The sequence below is a fragment of the Danio rerio genome, chromosome 3 (genome assembly GCF_049306965.1).
Source record: "Danio rerio strain Tuebingen ecotype United States chromosome 3, GRCz12tu, whole genome shotgun sequence".
In the NCBI taxonomy this organism is placed as follows: domain Eukaryota; kingdom Metazoa; phylum Chordata; class Actinopteri; order Cypriniformes; family Danionidae; genus Danio; species Danio rerio.
In genome coordinates, this window is record NC_133178.1 from 29,214,917 (window position 1) to 29,232,512 (window position 17,596).

At 37.7% G+C, this 17,596-nt stretch overlaps 1 protein-coding gene across 2 annotated transcripts in view; it reads right to left on the reverse strand.

Moving 5' to 3' along the window:
• Positions 1–5,737, reverse strand: part of lrrc4ba (leucine rich repeat containing 4Ba) — a 63,369-nt gene extending 57,632 nt beyond the window's left edge. For both annotated transcript variants that reach the window (XM_068219038.2, XM_021474042.3), the window contains exon 1: positions 5,642–5,737. The gene's annotated coding sequence lies outside the window, so the exon portion shown is untranslated. The remainder of the gene's footprint in view (positions 1–5,641) is intronic.
• Between the last annotated feature and the right edge of the window lie 11,859 nt (positions 5,738–17,596).

The following is a 17,596-nucleotide window of genomic DNA, read 5'->3' on the forward strand; positions in this document are numbered from 1 at the left end:
CGCACTTCCATCGCTCCAGTGGGTTTCCAGACCTCGCCATGGGAGACTCGAACACCACGAATGCTTCCTGCCTTGGGAGACTCTTCCACTATTTCCAATTATGTCACTTCAGGGTTGGATTACGGTATTAATTTTATATCGCTAACCACTGCCATTCCTTACTGACAATTACTCGATAATTAAAGGTCTGACGGTCTTCATTGTTCCCCTGAAGGACCAGCACACATGCCTGGACCGGGGAACTCAATCAAAGCAATCATGGCTAATTATGCCGTGGTCCTCTTCCTCCACGCCCCCCACTCTGCGGGGAGTGCGAAGGAGGCCAGAATCAGCACTACGGTCGGGTCAATCCACCTCATTTATTGGTTTTGAAAGCGGGCCAGAGTATGCAGACCACTCACCGCCTCACCTCAGCCCTGCGTCTGTGCACACAAGGTGACATGTGATGATTTATACGACACCATCTCCATATCGACAACACCGGATTGCTAAGTTAGGCAGTGCTCAATTCAGCAGTCTTTGACTGAAGCCTAAAGATGGCCTTCACTCAAACTTGACCACCACCGAGGCATTTTGCATGAAAACTCTGATTTCTGGGCTTCTACTTAAAAAGGATTCAAGCTACAGTAAGAAGGCAGCCAAGAATGGTCATCCTTCTCTTTCTCTTAAACAAGGGGAATTTATATTTTATGTGTGGTGCATTAAAATAAGACAGAAGTGTCTCGCACTTGCCATGATGGTGTAACTGTTGTCCCTAGACATCGCTTCAGACTTATTCATTACACTTTTATAACTTTGCTCAATGTCATAATTCAGTCAGGCAGTAGACGTAACACGTTGCAAGATGCATTAAACACCCTGCTCTCGCATAGTATTATACGGCCTTGAATGCAGACTACAAATACGGTCAGTGCAGCCTAAGTGGTGCCTATGTCGTTATCTCCAGGGGAAATCGTCCGGCAATGTAATGGCTTATGGAAAATAAAAACCAAGATTCGGCGGATATTTTTTTTTTGGCTTCAAACAAAGGTTTGTCAAAGCTCGCAGTCTTTCAACAATGACTGCTTTAGTCAAACCCACTGTATACGGACGGAGATGGAGTCTTACAATTGGTAATATCATACTGCACAATTTCTCTGCATGTCATCAGCCAAATTTTAGCTCCAGATCCCATGGCACAAAAACACCAAAGACTAGCGAATGGCTAACATCATCCAACATGCTACAAAACCCTCCTACGCCTTTTCTGAGTTAGAAAAGGCCTTTTATTGTTGGGCTTTAAAAAAACAGACTTGGAGTAATGTGAACACTGGTATGTAAAAGAAGAAGCCTGTGAGGGAGTTAACCCAGTGGTGTGTTAGTGTGAACATTCAGTGAGTCATCTAAATTTCTTGCTGAGAGACAGGTGTGCAGGTGTGCTGAACCATGTCCCATGTGTGAGTGTGTGTTTCTGCTTATCATTCTCATTGTCTAGGAGTAAACAAGACAGATTTATGACTCTAATAATTAAAGAGCGTTCCGGTTTAATTAATGCATTACTGTACACATCCATCATTGATTTTTCTTAATGGAAATAGAGGTGAACAAGGGTGAAGCGAAATAAATATATAATTAAACATTCCAAATTGAGGTTTTCTCCCTGGACATGCAGATCCTGTAGGGATAAGAATGATTGCTATATTAACTGAATTTTTCAAGCTCAATAAAAGTCAAAAATCAAGGTTATTGTGAAAAACAATATAATTAAAATGTTTTATAGATTTAAAAGAAATGTATAGCTTACTAGCTTACTTTATATACTTATAAGTATATAAAAGTACTTGCATGACTTACGAGCTGCAAATCTGTTTAAATCATCATATTTACAGTCCTTATAAAATCTTGTAACAGATCATCCCTTGTTTACTTCCGTTATGAACAGTTAATAGTAAACCAGGAATTTTTCCTAAGAAAAAGTTAAGCGATTTATGTTAATCAAAATTATACTATACAACGCTACACTGTAAAAATTATCCGTAAATTAACAGTTATTTGTTTGTTTTTCTATATTAATTTCTTTGTTACACTCCATTTTGAAGACACTCTGTAACGCATTTTTAAATTTTGATGTTAATATTTTGGCATACAATAAAAAAAAAAATAATAAAGAATTAGTTTTCCATACTATGTGATTCATCTTTTTGTGATTTTCATATTTTTTTAAATGCTTTTGAATCACATTCAAAGACCTTGATCTTTCTTCCGACATTTTTTAAACTTAATTTTATGAACATTCTTAATAGTTTAAAGTAATATATTTTCTGGGATGGTCTTGTAAATTATGTAGTAAAAACCTTGTAATAAACTGCAAGTACATTTTCTCTTACTTTACAAACTTATTTCTCTATATATTATTTCTTATACATTATATTTTTTTAAACGACTAAAATGTAAATAAAAGTCCTATTGTTAAGCTGTAGAGTTGAATATTCAACATCGAAAGTCAACAGAGCAGAGATCAACATACAGTAATGCCCTTTTTTACAATCTTAAATAAATGGAATACACAAAATACAATAATAAACAGATATTTTTTTTTGTGTATGTACAGTACTAACTGACAAAAGTCTTGTCGTCGATACCAGTGGTAAAATCAAATAATAACTTGACTTCTAGTTGATTGTTTGGAAAAGTGGCAGAAGGTAGATTTTTCTGATGAATCATCTGTTGAACTTCATCCAAATCATCTCAAATACTGACCTATTGGAACCAGCATGGACCCAAGATTGTCAAAGAAGTCAGTCAAGTTTGGTGAAGGAAGAATCATGGTTTGGGGTTACATTAAGTATGGGGGCATACAAGAGATCAGCAGAGTCAATGGCAACATCAACAGCCTGAGGTATCAAGACATGTGTGCTGCCCATTACATTACAAACCACAGGAGAGGGCAAATTCTAATGTTACAGTATATTCTTAACCTGGTATTAATATTACACCTAACTTGAAATGTTTCTTCAAATAAATAAAAGATCTATTGGGTTCTAAACAAAAAAAGTTTGTTGTTCAACCTAAAACAACAACAACAAAAAATAAAGAAAAAGGTTTCTGGCAGTTTATCCCTTTAAAAGATGATCAAGGCTGTAACATGAACAAAGTTATCATGCAACACTATGCAACGGCACCTTGCTCTCCACATGCACATAATCTAATCCCACTAAAGCGGATGGTTTTGTTCTGCAGCTGCTTCTTGTTTTTCCTTGATGTCAACCAACTTTCATCGCCTCGTTTTCTGCGTGTCTCTAAACCACCTTTTAATCATTATCTAATTATTTAGATTTAGATCTGCCGCAGGCGCTCAAGAGCAACTTGCTGAGTTGCAGCCCTGAAGGGTCTGATTGGAGCAGAAGGGTTGAGGGTGTAATGCTCTCTGTGAACTGCTCCCTAAAGCACGTCTACATACGCCTTTCCCTCTCTGACGACTGATGTCTGTCACCTTTTGACCCACTGAAGTTAAAAGCCCCTTCATACGTTTAAAAAAAGGCACATGAAACGTAAAAGTATGGTGAGGCATCAAAGGTCGACTAGCACGCTCACATAAAAGGCATGATTTTAAAAGGCCTTTTAGCAAGAGAAGCTTGAAGCTGATGTAAAAAAGAAAACATTAGGTATCATTTATCAGTTATAACTTCACATGCGATACATTGCACAGGCTGTCACGGAGAGGATTGGAGCGTGAACAAAGACATTCAAATGATTATTCATAAAACTTCATGTCACTTTTAAATTTAACACCAGCATGTTAAGAGAAGCCATTGGAAAATCCACAGCAGGTAAATGGCTCACTTCAAACCATTCAAGAGGCATTAGAGAGTTATTAACGTGCGTTAATTCCAACATGGTGGATGGTTTTTATGAATACAGCCCTGGGTGACTCTAGAGTTTAAAGGGGTAGTTCACCCAAGAATCAAAGCAATGTCATCACTTACTTGGCCTTGTGCTGCTCAAACGCTGTATAACTTTCACAAGTTTTTTTTTTTTTTTTTTTTATCTAACAAAATGTTAGGGAATGACAGGCCCGGTTTATTTCAATAAAAGTAAATGGTGACTAAGACTCTCTTTTCCATCAATCAACAATTATTCCAGCTCTAAACAGTTCCAAGAAATCATACAAAATAAATCTTAAAGTACTTGACAAGCAGAAACACAACTTGTTTACCAACAAACGTCTGTCATGATTCTGATTGCAGCCATTTTGGCCCAGCGATACCTGGCTTCAATGTGAAATGTCTCCCTCAAAGCTTGCGTTCAAATAGTTTTATTTATGTGATGTGTCAAGGCTTATGTTGCCAAGGGAACCTATATGATAATGAAAGCACATTTCTGTTCTTTTATATGCACTCCCCTGAAGCCTTCTAAAAAAGCTTCAATCGTTCACTTCTTTTTTTACAGCATGCCTCAAATTCAGAGTCTGATCACCCATCGTAAACTTCAAACTTAGCATACAAATGTACCCGTGACAAAACAAAGCAACGACATATCTTATCGACAGCATCTACAATTACTACTCAACAGCACGCAGTCATGAGGCAGAGCTTTGTTCGTTCCATAAATAGGATGCAGCATGAGAAACCAGTGTGAAGAATTGCACCCTGTTCCTTCAGCAACAGATGCCCAAGTCATCACCACTCATGTAACACACACACGCACGCACATTTCCATGGGTTAATTCTCTTTTAAATGAAGCACCGCAAACAACACATCACGATTTAAACCACGTCGTTTCACGTGTCAGCGATAACAGCAGCTGATCTTCATTCATTGCACTTAATCTGTTTGTTTCTTGTTCGCGAGCGGTGGAGCTCACGCAAACAAGCCGCTCGCGCGCTTTAGTGATTTATCACAGGCCACACAGTATTTATACCTTAATATTTGGGCAATGCGTCTTGCAAAGTGAAACATCAATCGCCATCCGCAAACCTAAGTCTGATCCAAAGTTTGAAGGCAACAGATTTAGTTGTCACACTGGTTATTGGTAAACCAAAAAACTGCGTGACAAGTAAACTAAAGAAAATGCGCATTTGGTGAGCATCCTTTAACACTCCGACGAATACGCATTGACCGGCCGATATTTACGTGCTGTTGTGTAGAAAAGTCTAGAATTGTTGCAGAGATTCCCAGCACTGAATAAAATAACAGACGCTGCGGTCTATTTGCAGACTAGTTTTAGAAGGCAAGGTGTTTAAAAGGAATTACCTCGCATCCTCCGTCTTGTAATCAGTAGTCCTATATCCTAAAGTAATCCCTTAATAATTTATGACTCTAGGTCACTAAATATTGGTAAAAGGTGTCTCGACAGCACAAATTCATTAGCGTACATCGACGCCCGGACACACACGCGTGAGCGCACTCGCGCGCAACTGGACACATACACAGATACATACACATACTGCCGCATTAATTCTTTTGCACACATTTACATAGCAAACAAGGTTTTTCCTGTTATGGCCATAAATACAACTGACAAACTATAGAAATACAAAAAAATGCATTTAAACGCAGCTGTTTACGAGGGTATTGCGCACAAATTTCTAAGACTAGCGAACATGCGTACAAAAGGTTTGTTTCTCAAGTAGTGTATATACATATATCTATTCAGGCTTACCTAGTCGCTTTTCCCTTTGCTTTTAATTTAAATATATCCTTCAAAAGCTCTGGTGCGGAGTCGATGTCTCCTCTAGCCTGTCTTTCTCCGTCTCCCAAGCTCTCTCCCTGTTCAACTCTCTCTCTCTCTCTCTCTCTCTCTCTCTCTCTCTCTCTCTCTCTCTCTCTCTCTCTCTCTCTTAAATTGATTCACCCTTTCGCAGAGCTGGAAGCACAGCACTGTCTGCCTGCGAGTAGTGGCGGGTCAGATGGAAAAATACACGTAAGAAGAGATAACAGCCAACTTCGACAGTGCGTACAAGTAACGTATTAATGAGCATGCTGTACCTACAACGTGCTAAAAAAAATCAATAAGACGGAAATATTACAAACTGGCTCAAGGGACCGTGAAATAAATATTAAATGGCCAAAACAGTCCACTGTTAAGTTCAGTTGTGCCATCGTTTGTCAAACGAACCTCAATGTGGTTTAATAATAACAAATTGTTTGTATGCATTAAATTAGTCAGTAGGACACTGAAGCCAAATGTGGACAAATAACTTACGAAATAACTTACAATAACATCCAAAAACTAGTAGCCAAGTCCAAATTTAGTGAATTTTTTAAAGCAACATTTAAAAAAATTTTTTGAAAAAAAAAAACATAGAAACTATATATATATATATATATATATATATATATATATATATATATATATATATATATATATATATATATATATATATATATAAATGTATGTGTGTGTGTGTGTGTGTGTGTGTGTGTGTGTGTATGTATGTATGTATGTATGTATGTATGTATGTATGTATGTATATATATTTATTGTTTTATTTATTGCTTGATTGAAGATCAAGTTTACTGAAAGTTTACAGTTACACAATAAGCGAGGCTGATCATTCAGCATCTAAAATCAGACCAACCCATAGCAATCATATATTCAGTATGCCTACCTGTTAATCATAAAAAAGGAAAGAAAAAAGCTCTGAGTTTGCATTTAACTAAAGGATCCTTTTGAATCCTTGATTCTGATTTTGCACAGCAGTAGTTAGAGAACAAAAACCTGACAACTGACTTGAAATACGACTGAAAAATTGTCTTTAATGGCTTAACTGTATTAATCGACACTGGTTCCTTGAATTATTAGAAAATAATGCACACCCATGGTGTAATGGCCACTTTGCTTCATGCCTTGACCACATCACCAACTTGAGCGTGCATTATTTTCCAATAAGTTCAACACACTAATATAAAAATTCCTTACTAAAATTATCGGTTCCATTCGGTGACTAAAATCTTTTCCTCTGGTCTTTCTTGTCTCTTTTCTCTATGTTCATTTTGGACTGTGAAAGCTGATGCTGACAACTGAGAAATTGTGAACATTTTGCAAATTCACACTCACACAACTCTCAGTTCTTGCAACATGCCACATTCTGAGGCACTTCTTGCTTTGAACGTGCCAAAATAATTGACAAGTAAGGCCTAAAGTTGATGAAAAAACTTAATGTTGTCTAAACAAGGTTGCTAAACTAAGCTGAAATTATTACGTCAACCACACTTTCAGACAGACTTCTTTTCATATCACGATTTAAACTTTTAACAGGGTTGGAGGTTGCAGTAGTTACAAAATCATAACTAATACAAAGCATTCAAATCCTCATTTAACTTGAACCTCCATCTACTGTATACACAGGGAATTGTATGAGACCTCAGATTTGTATCACATGGCATGCACCACCTAAGCTGTGTTGGTAGTGTTGCCATTGAAAGGCATAATACAGAGTCTAAACTGAAGGCATGAAAGCCTCATGTTGTCATCCAGAAATGACAGTAATTACCTGTGGTGAGCATGGAAGGTTGTTGCTTGGTAATGGTGAAGTGCTCCTCTGACATGGACATGATTTTGGCAATGCTTTCTACTTCAGGCAGAAAACTTAGTTTAAAACATTTGAAATGTAAGTAATTTAATGTTAAATACTTAACAAGGGACTGATAGATTATTAGAAAATAATACACACATAAGGTGGTGATGCCTCTTGGCAAACTTTGCCTGACTCTCTGACTGAATAATTTTCCTGTATAGAAATTAATTTTTTTTTTCCTGTGCAAATTATGTTAAAGCTAGTGGTTTTAAAATAATAATAATTTAAGGAAAAAAATAGGTTCAACAGAAGCATAGAACTACTGCAGAGCTGGTCAGATCTGTCCTAAGCAATGTTATTTAGCTAAAATAATAATAATAATAATAAAAAAAAGAAGGAAAGAAAGGAAAGGAAACAATGGAAGGAAAACAATATTAAAGTGAAGCAATATTGCTATTTTAAAAAAAAACTTGTATGCTTCTAATATTTCACTATATATTAATGTTTAAGACATTAGTGTGTGTAGTTTACATTATACAAAATAAAACTGTCAAACACTGACAGGATTAGGCTTCCCATAGACGCTTTGTTGAATTTAAAACCTTTAAAACAAGCCACAGGTAAACCTTAAGGCAATCATTACCAAATTAGCTTATACCATATTTGACATAATGGCAACTTCTTTTAAAAAAATCATGTTTATTAGTAGAATTTGCACAAAAGAGGCTACACTATCCATGTTGTTGTGCAGAAATAATAACCATCAGAGAGCTTTATCGAGCAACTTGCACTCAAAGAAACCTTTAGCTGTGCCCACTCCCATAAAGCACTGCTAATGATGTAGTGGAGTCGATCTCCCTCTCCCTCCCTTCGCCTCTTTGAAGTCATTTGTATCTTTGTCTTTTTGTTTGATTTTCATACACTGCCTCAAATCAAAATTTGTAACGTGAATCAACTCCTAGCTGGTTGGTTTGGTTTATGGCATTTAATGATTTTAAGAAGACCTTTTAAATATCCCTACGTGAAAAAAAAATCAATGCAAAAAAATACTTCTGAAATTAGGAGCTGTGAAATGTGGGTGTGCACAAGCACTTCATTTCACACCTCAGGACATTCATTAACCAATCTGAATCAAGTATTCAACAGTCAAGTAGTATAATCAGTATTAAGGTTTTGTTCATTAAAATATTTGAATGCACTCTAAATAATGCTGGGTTGTTTGGTCAAAAATGGTCAAACATTAACAATCCTAGCTCTTGGGTTAAATGTTTTAACACAACAGTTAAGCCTGTTCATATTTGACTAATTTTGGGTTTAAACAAATAAAAATTGTATACAAATGATTTTGGGTGGCTCAGTGGTTAGCATTGTCCCCTCACAGCCAGAAGATCACTGGTTCGAGTCCTTTGTCTGGTTTCCCCCCCCAAGGACATGCGCTACAAGTGAACTGGATGAACTAAATTGGCCGTAGTTTATGAATGTGTGTGTGAATGTGAGAGTGTATAGCTGTTTCCCAGTTCTGGGTTGCAGCTGGAAGGGCATCCGTTGCATAACTCTGCTGGAATTAGAGCTGAACGATATATCGTTTCAACATTAATACCACAATATGTGCATCCGCAATAGTCACATCGCAAAAAATATGTGATGTTGAGTTGACTGCAGTGTAATTGTTACATTTACATATACACAACCATAATGCATGCACTGTTTATTTCCCTTTTATCTTTGCTTTGCTGCATTTATCTGTGCTTTTATTGAAACAAAAATCGAAATAGTTTGCTAAGAATGAGAACTGAAATGTAAAATAAAGTGACCCAAAATTCTCTCCAAGTATAACAAAGCATACCGCAATATAGAAAAACAAAATATCCCAATGTCAGATTTTTCCAATATCATGCAGCCCTAGCTGGAATCTGAAATAGTTGGCGGTTCATTGTGCTGTGGCGACCCCTGATTAATAATGGGACAAAGTCGAGCAAGAAAATGAATGAATGAACTTTTTTTTTTTTTTTTGGCTTAGTCCCTTATTTATCAGTGGTCGCCACAGATGAATGAACTGCCAACTATTCCAGATTCCAGGTAGAACTGCATGATATTGAAAAAATCTGACATTGCGATATTTTGTTTTTCTGCAACATACAGTTGAAGATGAAGTTTAACAAAGCAAGGAAATTTTCACAGTATGTCTGATAACATTTTTTTCCTTCTGGAGAAAGTCTTTTTTGTTTTTATTTAGGCTAGAATAAAAACAGTTTAAAAATAGAAATAGAGCAGTTTAGAAATTTGCTGAAAAAAAATCTCTCCGTTAAACAGAAATTGAGGGAAAAATAGACAGGGGGCTAATAATTCTGACTTCAACTGAATATTGTGATATACTTTGTTATACTTGGAGAGAATTTTGGGTCACACTTAATTTTAAGTTTCAGTCGTCACAGCAGAATAAACCGCCAACTTATCCAGCACATTTTTTACGCAGTGGATGCCCTTCAAGCCACAACACAGCACTGGGGAAAAACCCACACACTCTCACATTCACACCCACACATATACTATTGCCAATTTAGCTTATTTAATTCAACTTGACTCGTGGGGGAAACCGGTGCACTGGGAGGAAACCCACATGAAGACGGGGAGAACATGCAAACTCCACACAGAAACGCCAACTGACCCAGCCGGGGCTCAAACAAGGGATCATCTTTCTGTGAGGCGACAGCGATACCCACTGCATCACCGTGTCACCCCTAAAATGAATATAAAAGCTAGTAAATTATTTAGCGAATCACTATTTAACTAAATGTTAATATGCAAATGCGTAACATGTATGTAAATATACCCAAGGGCAATTACTTGTTTGAAGAGCAATGGCGCAGACGAGACCATATTTCATGCATGTCACATCAGAACACACAGCACATGTCAATCAATCGATGCGCTCTAAGGTAGAAAGACTGCTGTTCTTCTGCCTACAGGCCTAGTAAAGCATTAGAATCTCCAGCTTCACACTTTATGTGTTTGTGTAGGTGTGCATATGAGGTACAGAACGCATGCGGCGGCCACAACGCGCGCGTGCTCCGCTTTGGATGTTGCGTTGCCACAGCAACGGCAAGGTGCATACAGTAGCCGAATCCGCCCCCCCGCTCCACGAGCGCCCAGCATCTGCCTTTAAACACTTCCACCGAGCACCTTTTCTTACCAATTTAGAGCGAGGTTGCGCAGAAGATTGCAATAAATAATTGTGAGGGATATCGCTCGATACACGGAGGCGTGACAACTTGAGTAGGTGCTGGGAAGAATTGGGGGGTAAATGAGGTGTGAGAGGAGGAGGGAGAGAGGTCAGTAGAGGAGAGAGCGAGCGATAGAGAGAGAGGGATGAGGGATATCAGATGGCTGATTAGCACTGAATTGATAACGTTCTAAATTCAGACCCAAGGAATCAGTCACTGCCTCTCCGCGTTTAACTCTTCACCTCCAACTCTGCAGATAGTCTGAGAGATGAGATTGCGGCTGACTTTACCTCCCTTTACCCCTCGAATTTTTTTCTGTCGATGGATATGAAACACAGCTGCTGTGTCTTTCAGCCTAAAATGATATTCACACTCAGCTACGGCTTCCTCGGAGGGGCTCGTACGGTCCAGTGGCCAATCCAGGCACCCACAGGATCAGCATGCCCCTGAACAAACTCCCTTTCGTCCTCCCTCCTCGGTCGCTCTCTGCAGCGCACTCGCTCCACTGACATCACATCTATACCATTAGCTCTCTTTGAATACCCCCCCCCCACACCTCTCCCCTTCCTGCCTTTTGCCCCTGAACTGCGCTCTATGCAGTAGTAGAGGAGGCATTGTTCACAGCCCACAGCTCAACCCTGGATTTCTACACCAGTGGGTGCTCACTCTCTCTCTCTCTCTCTCTCTCTCTCCTTCCTTCTTGCTTGTCCAGCTTTAGCATCCTGCTCCTTCCTCTCTCTCTCTCTCTCTCTATTAAATTTCCAGTCACACAACAGTGCAGTGGATATCCCTCCCTCCCTCCATCCCTCCGGTTTCTCTCTCTCTCCTCTTTCCAGTCTCCTCCCCTCTCCCACAGATACCCTCCTATGTTGAAATCTTCCTGGATCTCTGTATGTCTCCCTGTTGACTGCTCTCTCTCCGAGTCAAAGCCCTCAATCTCCATTGATTAAGACTGCAAGCTGTCCCCCTCCTCATTTACAATCGCCTCATCTCTTCCGCTTTCACCCCAATTAAAACAAAACCTTTCTCTAGCTCTGAGCTCCCCCCTCTAACACTCTTATTCTGGTGTGTAAGTTGCACAGTGTATGTGTGTGTACGCCGGCCATGTGCACTAGGTGCTTTTCTAGGTAATTCCTCCTCTTTCAGAGATGTGACTGATTATGTGGACACCACAGGCCATTAAATGAACAGTGATGCGGGCCGGCTGGAGGATTAATGCAGTTCACATGATGAAGACAGAGCGAGCGCGCTGAACACTATAGGCCCTGTGTGTGTGTGATTACCGCCCTTCACAGGGAGCTGCGGGAAAACGCTGGGGCCTTTGAGGGCGACGTTGCTTTACTAGCACAGTGCGTTTCACGCCACGCTTCGGAATTAATGCTCACTGCCGTGTCCTCACCTGCAGAGTGAAATACTCCCAAAGCAGAGTGTGGGACAACACGGTGCTCGCGGGATGAGCTTCTGCTCAGTTTTGCAGTGCCTGCCTGCTGTCTGCTTTTGTCATGTGGGTCAATGACGTGATACTCTCTTCATTTGTTCAAAAACATTCATGAAATAACTGCAAAAAGTCAGCACACTCTCAAAAAGCAAGATGAAGTGACAAGAAATTTACTCACAAGCAAAGCAAACATTTTGGTCACATGTTGATTATTGCCAATGCCAAGCTAACAGGTCATTTCTAACAGATTTGTCTTTTTAATTTTCTTTTATATTTTTGGTCTGTTAAAAAATGATGGATTATGATTGATGATTTGATTATGATTGATTGAAATGATTATGATTATACGATGTATCTTCTAAGGTGTGCAGCTATTTTGCACAGTAAGGAGAAATAGTTACAAGTTTTGATCGTATTACAGTTTCATATCATCATGCCAAATAATTAAAGGTATTTCAAATCACTCGACAACTTACAATAATAAATAACAAACGGACAAAAAAACACGAAGATACTCCTTCTCGAATAACTTCGTTGACAACTGCATAGTCTGCTGTCAATGGCTCAAGCCTCTGTATTATTGGAGTGTTCTTAAACTTCACTATTAGGTACGCTGTTGACAAGTAAAGCAAACACTTTTTCTCTCTCTCCCTCTCTCTCTCTATTAGCTAGAATAACAATGCATATAAATAGGATAACAAATAATGCATTAGCCTGCGATTAATGGCTCAAGGCACCGTTATAGCTTTAAAATTACATTTCGGAATCAGCAATGGGTGTTTTGGATTAGATGTGTAAGAAACTAGTACTGCACACAGAACTGGTTTAAGAACATAAAACTTTCTTTAAATGCAACATCGGAACAAACGTCTTCAGATACGGTAACCACATCATAAGGTCAATAGTTGACTCTGGATAGTTAAGTTATATTAAAAAAAATGAAAAAATCAGTGCAACAATGCATACCTGATGTGGACATTCTCAAATATTCATATTCTTTTTTATTTTTTTTGAAGGGTAGAAATGAAGTAAAAACAATCTTGATAATTATACAACTGTCGTAATGTTCTGTTTAATATAGACTTTGATAGGCATAGAGTTTGATGGACACTAGCTATGTTTCCATTCAAAAATGCTCGATTATCGCATAAAAGTTGTGCGAATGAAGCATCGTTCCCATCCAACGAGTCAAAGCGAACAAAATCGTCACTTCCTGATTAACTGGCGCCAAATATCAACAGTAAAAACTGCATTTGCTGCAGTAGGAGAAGCAGCATCAATCTTTTCTAAATGAATGCGCCTCAGAAGACAATCCTGACAAGCAGTGAGCGCGCAGTGGCGTTTGAAGATGTCAGAAGCGGAGCACACTCTTGATTCTGGAGGTCATTAATAATATAATAACACTAATACTGAAACGGTAAGGCGTTTTATATTGACCAAAACAACATTTCAAATGTTTTATAATGTGCTCAGCCTGACGATTTATCCATTCACACATAATTTAATCATCACATGATCTCTTTTAACAAAATCACATGACCTTTTTTAATGCGCATGCTGGAGTTTGTGCGGTAAAAGTGTTTTCATCGCAGTTTATGTGCATCCAGTGGCGTAGCGGACGGGCCCGCAGGGCACGCACCGCGGGGGGGCCCCGCGTGATTAGGGGGCCCCGCGTCGTCGCGATTTTCAATAAACTGTTGGGAACAACTGTGGTCGGAACCAAAGTTCACACGTCTGTGTTCTCTGAACACCTCTCAAGCGGTGGACTACTTCATTCTGATTACTTGCCGCCAATGTTGCCAACTTAGCGACTTTGTCACTAGATTTAGCGACTTTTCAGACCCCCCTAGCGACTTTTTTGTGTGTTATTGGAGATTTTTTTAGACTGTCATTTTTCCATACTGTACCGTCCCTACTCTTCTCAACGAGCTGCGTGTGATGCCGCCGGCCCCTCCCCCGCCTCACAGCACTGACAGGCGGCCCAGTCAGTCCTCTACAGCAGCCTCTCCCACCTGCAGCCCGAGAGCAGATCACCCCTCTGCGTACCGACGACAAATGATTTAGCACAGGCAGTGTGAAGGTATTTCCCTTGTACAGTCAAACCGATCTACTTCTACTTTATTTTAACAATTTAATTGGACCGTTTATTCTTTTCTTGTTCACAATCACAGATATTTTAGTGACAGTTTCTGAACTTGTCTGAGTTTATTTCATATGAGAGATTACTGCACATTCACTAACGTTACACATCTGTAATGATATACTGTATTCAAACAGCAATAAATGTTGTTAAATAAACATGCTTATATAAAGTGTAGTGCAATTATAAATACCCCTTTATTAACCATAGGCTGTTAAACAGAAACGGTAGAACGTGATGACGTCAGTGATATGCAAATTGACGTATGACATATTCCTCCCCCCCTTCATCAGAGGGCCCCGACAGCGATCCCTGCAGGGGGGCCTCCGCATTTTGCGCTACGCCACTGTGTGCATCTTTTCTTATTGAATAAAAAGTTTATCCTACCCAGTTAGGCGCATAAGTTTTTTATGCGCATTTTCAAAATTTATGCGCATCATGACGTTTCCATCAACTGTTTTTTATGCGCATTTGCAAAATGCGCATAAAATAGGTGGATGGAAACATAGCTACTGACACACTGTAAAACTCAATACGTTAAGGTAACTCAAACCATTTGAGGAAACCGATTGCAACAAACCCTTTAAATTCAAAAACTAATCCTAACGAGTACAGTGAACTTAATCCATTTGAGTAAACAAAGCAATTTGACCACAGTAAAACTCAATAAATGAAGAGAACTTAAACCAACTGAGTACTGTAAAACCCAATAAGGTGAGACAACTCAAACCATTTGAGGAAAACGATTGTTACAAACCATTTAAATAAAAATAAAAAAAATCTATACGAGTACTGTAATCTTACTCCATTTAAGCTGAAGTAATGAAGTATTTAATTAACTCATTACCTTTAACAATGAGTTCAGGATGAGTAGAATTAACTTTCTATCAGTTTTGAGTAACCTATACTCATTTCATTTGATAAAGTTGACTGTTGGGTTTTACAGTGCAGGCACTGAATAGAGAAATCAATCATTTAATTTTGTAATTTGTCACAGTGAAAGACAAGCAATGTCCCATATTGGATGCTTTTTGACATTTTAGCAAAAGGCTTGGATATTTAATAAAAAAACATAATGTCTCATGGCCAATGTTTGTTTATGAACTTGTTACCGGAACTTGTTACCTTTTTATTGGCATAATGCCTGTCATTGAAAATAGAAAGCAATGATTGACTGACATATTTATTGTTCACAAAACAAGAATTTATGTATATATATATATATATATATATATATATATATATATATATATATATATATATATATATATATATATATATATATATATATATATATATATATAAAAACTTAATCTGTCAATCAAAACAAACAAACAAAAAAACAACAACTTCATAGTCTGATATAAATATATGTAGTCCAGCATTAAGAAAGTATAATAATATATATTTTTTAAATTTACCATCTCATGAGGTGAAGAATTCTTAAATAAACTCTTTTAATTTTTAACATTAGTCTAGGATATTACATTTCAGAACCTAATTTTAAAAATCTATTATTTTTATAAAGTAATCATTTGTTATTTTGAATAAACAAATATATAAATATTATTATTACTATTATTATTTTAAAAAATCATTAAAAAAAAACTGTACACAATACACATATACCTTCATAACCCAATATTACAAACATTAATCCTCAGGTATTTATAAATAAATAAATAAATAAATAGTGTCACTTTGTACACTCTTAGGGGAAACGGTTTAGGTTAGGTTTAGGTTTAGCATATAAGAATAGGAGGAGCCTTTTTAATGCTAAATGGAACTTTCCATAAGATTCCATATGAAACTATGCATTGAAAGCGCTAAATGAAACATACTGGTATGGATCATAAGTTTAATATCTCTGTTACATAACCTGCAGAGAGCAGACATCCCCATCTGTACAAAGCTGGTCACACATGTTCTGTTAAACTAAAAATAGGCGGGAAAACATGTTTGATAAGAAACAGTACATTATGATTGTGAAAACACAGAGCCATTTTAAAACTGAATGTGTTTACCTGTTGATAGAGAGTTGACAGTCTGTGTAGCTGATACTTGAGTTCAAGAAATCCAGTAATGGGTTTGTCTGTTGTAGATCTGAATAACAAAAAGGCGAGAAATAAAAACCCCTAAACTCACACGAAGAATTATTTATGCTTTAAGTGTTATTCAGGAAGATACAGCTCTAAATAGAACTCTTATTTTAAAGAGTGTGATACACTTACGAACTGCTTTGATATTTATACGCACACACGCATTCTAGGTATTCAAAGTACATTCAAGGAAAATGGCATTGAATTTACAAAAAAAAATCTTGAAATAAAAATCATCCTCAAAAGTGAAAGCATATTTTGAATATAATATGAAGTTGTAGATAATATAAATAGAATTATTGTTGAAATTGTTCTGTTATTGCACCAGATTTCAAGTAGTCTGCATTCCAGAGTCTTTTTGTTTGTTTGTTTCTGCAAACAAGTCCACCAGACATGTTGCAAGCCTGCTTTCTCTCAGTTGGTTTGAACAATGTCAGCAGATTTAGCCACATGAAATTTTGCTATTCTCAAGGGCATGTCAGAATATATCCAACGCAGTAAGTAATTCATGCCATGTTTGTGTCAAACCCCTTGCGTTGTCCTTTCTGGATGGCAGAAAGGTTGGGCTTACTGTTCTTTGCATGCGATTTTGAAAGGTAGAATACTGAACAATAAAACGCAACATGATGTGTGATGTAACCAGGTGTGACTCTCTGCAGTCCATCTTGCTGTTACTTAGAGTTGCATTAAAGTTTAACTACTGCATTAGCACAACACACACTTTCCCCCCGCTAACTGTGAAATGTTAGTGCAATGCTAGCAGTTTTTTTTTCCTGTGCTGATTGCTAAGATCTTAGTATGTGCAGATGAATCTGTTCCCTTTGACAGAAAATATTTTCTGGATGAAAGCTTAGCATTACTTTTTCAAATCAAGAGCTGGACTGCACTACAAACACTTTCCCCTCACACACACTGAAAAAAATCTACACAGGCCCTAAGCCATGCATTATTCCCTTTTTGCTGTGATTACAGAGTATAATTTTTTCCCTTCATGAACTTGTTTAAAGGTTGCTTTTTCTGGTTCAGGGGTATACAATATATATGCATTCAGGGTTTCAAGAGATACTAAATTTGAGAAAGAATTATAATAATGTAGTCTCTTTGAGATTCTGGCACTACATTCACAAATATTTCCATCGTTAAACATGCAAGTCTTAAATTACTCAAAATTAAGTAAAAGAAAGTGTTAAGCCTCC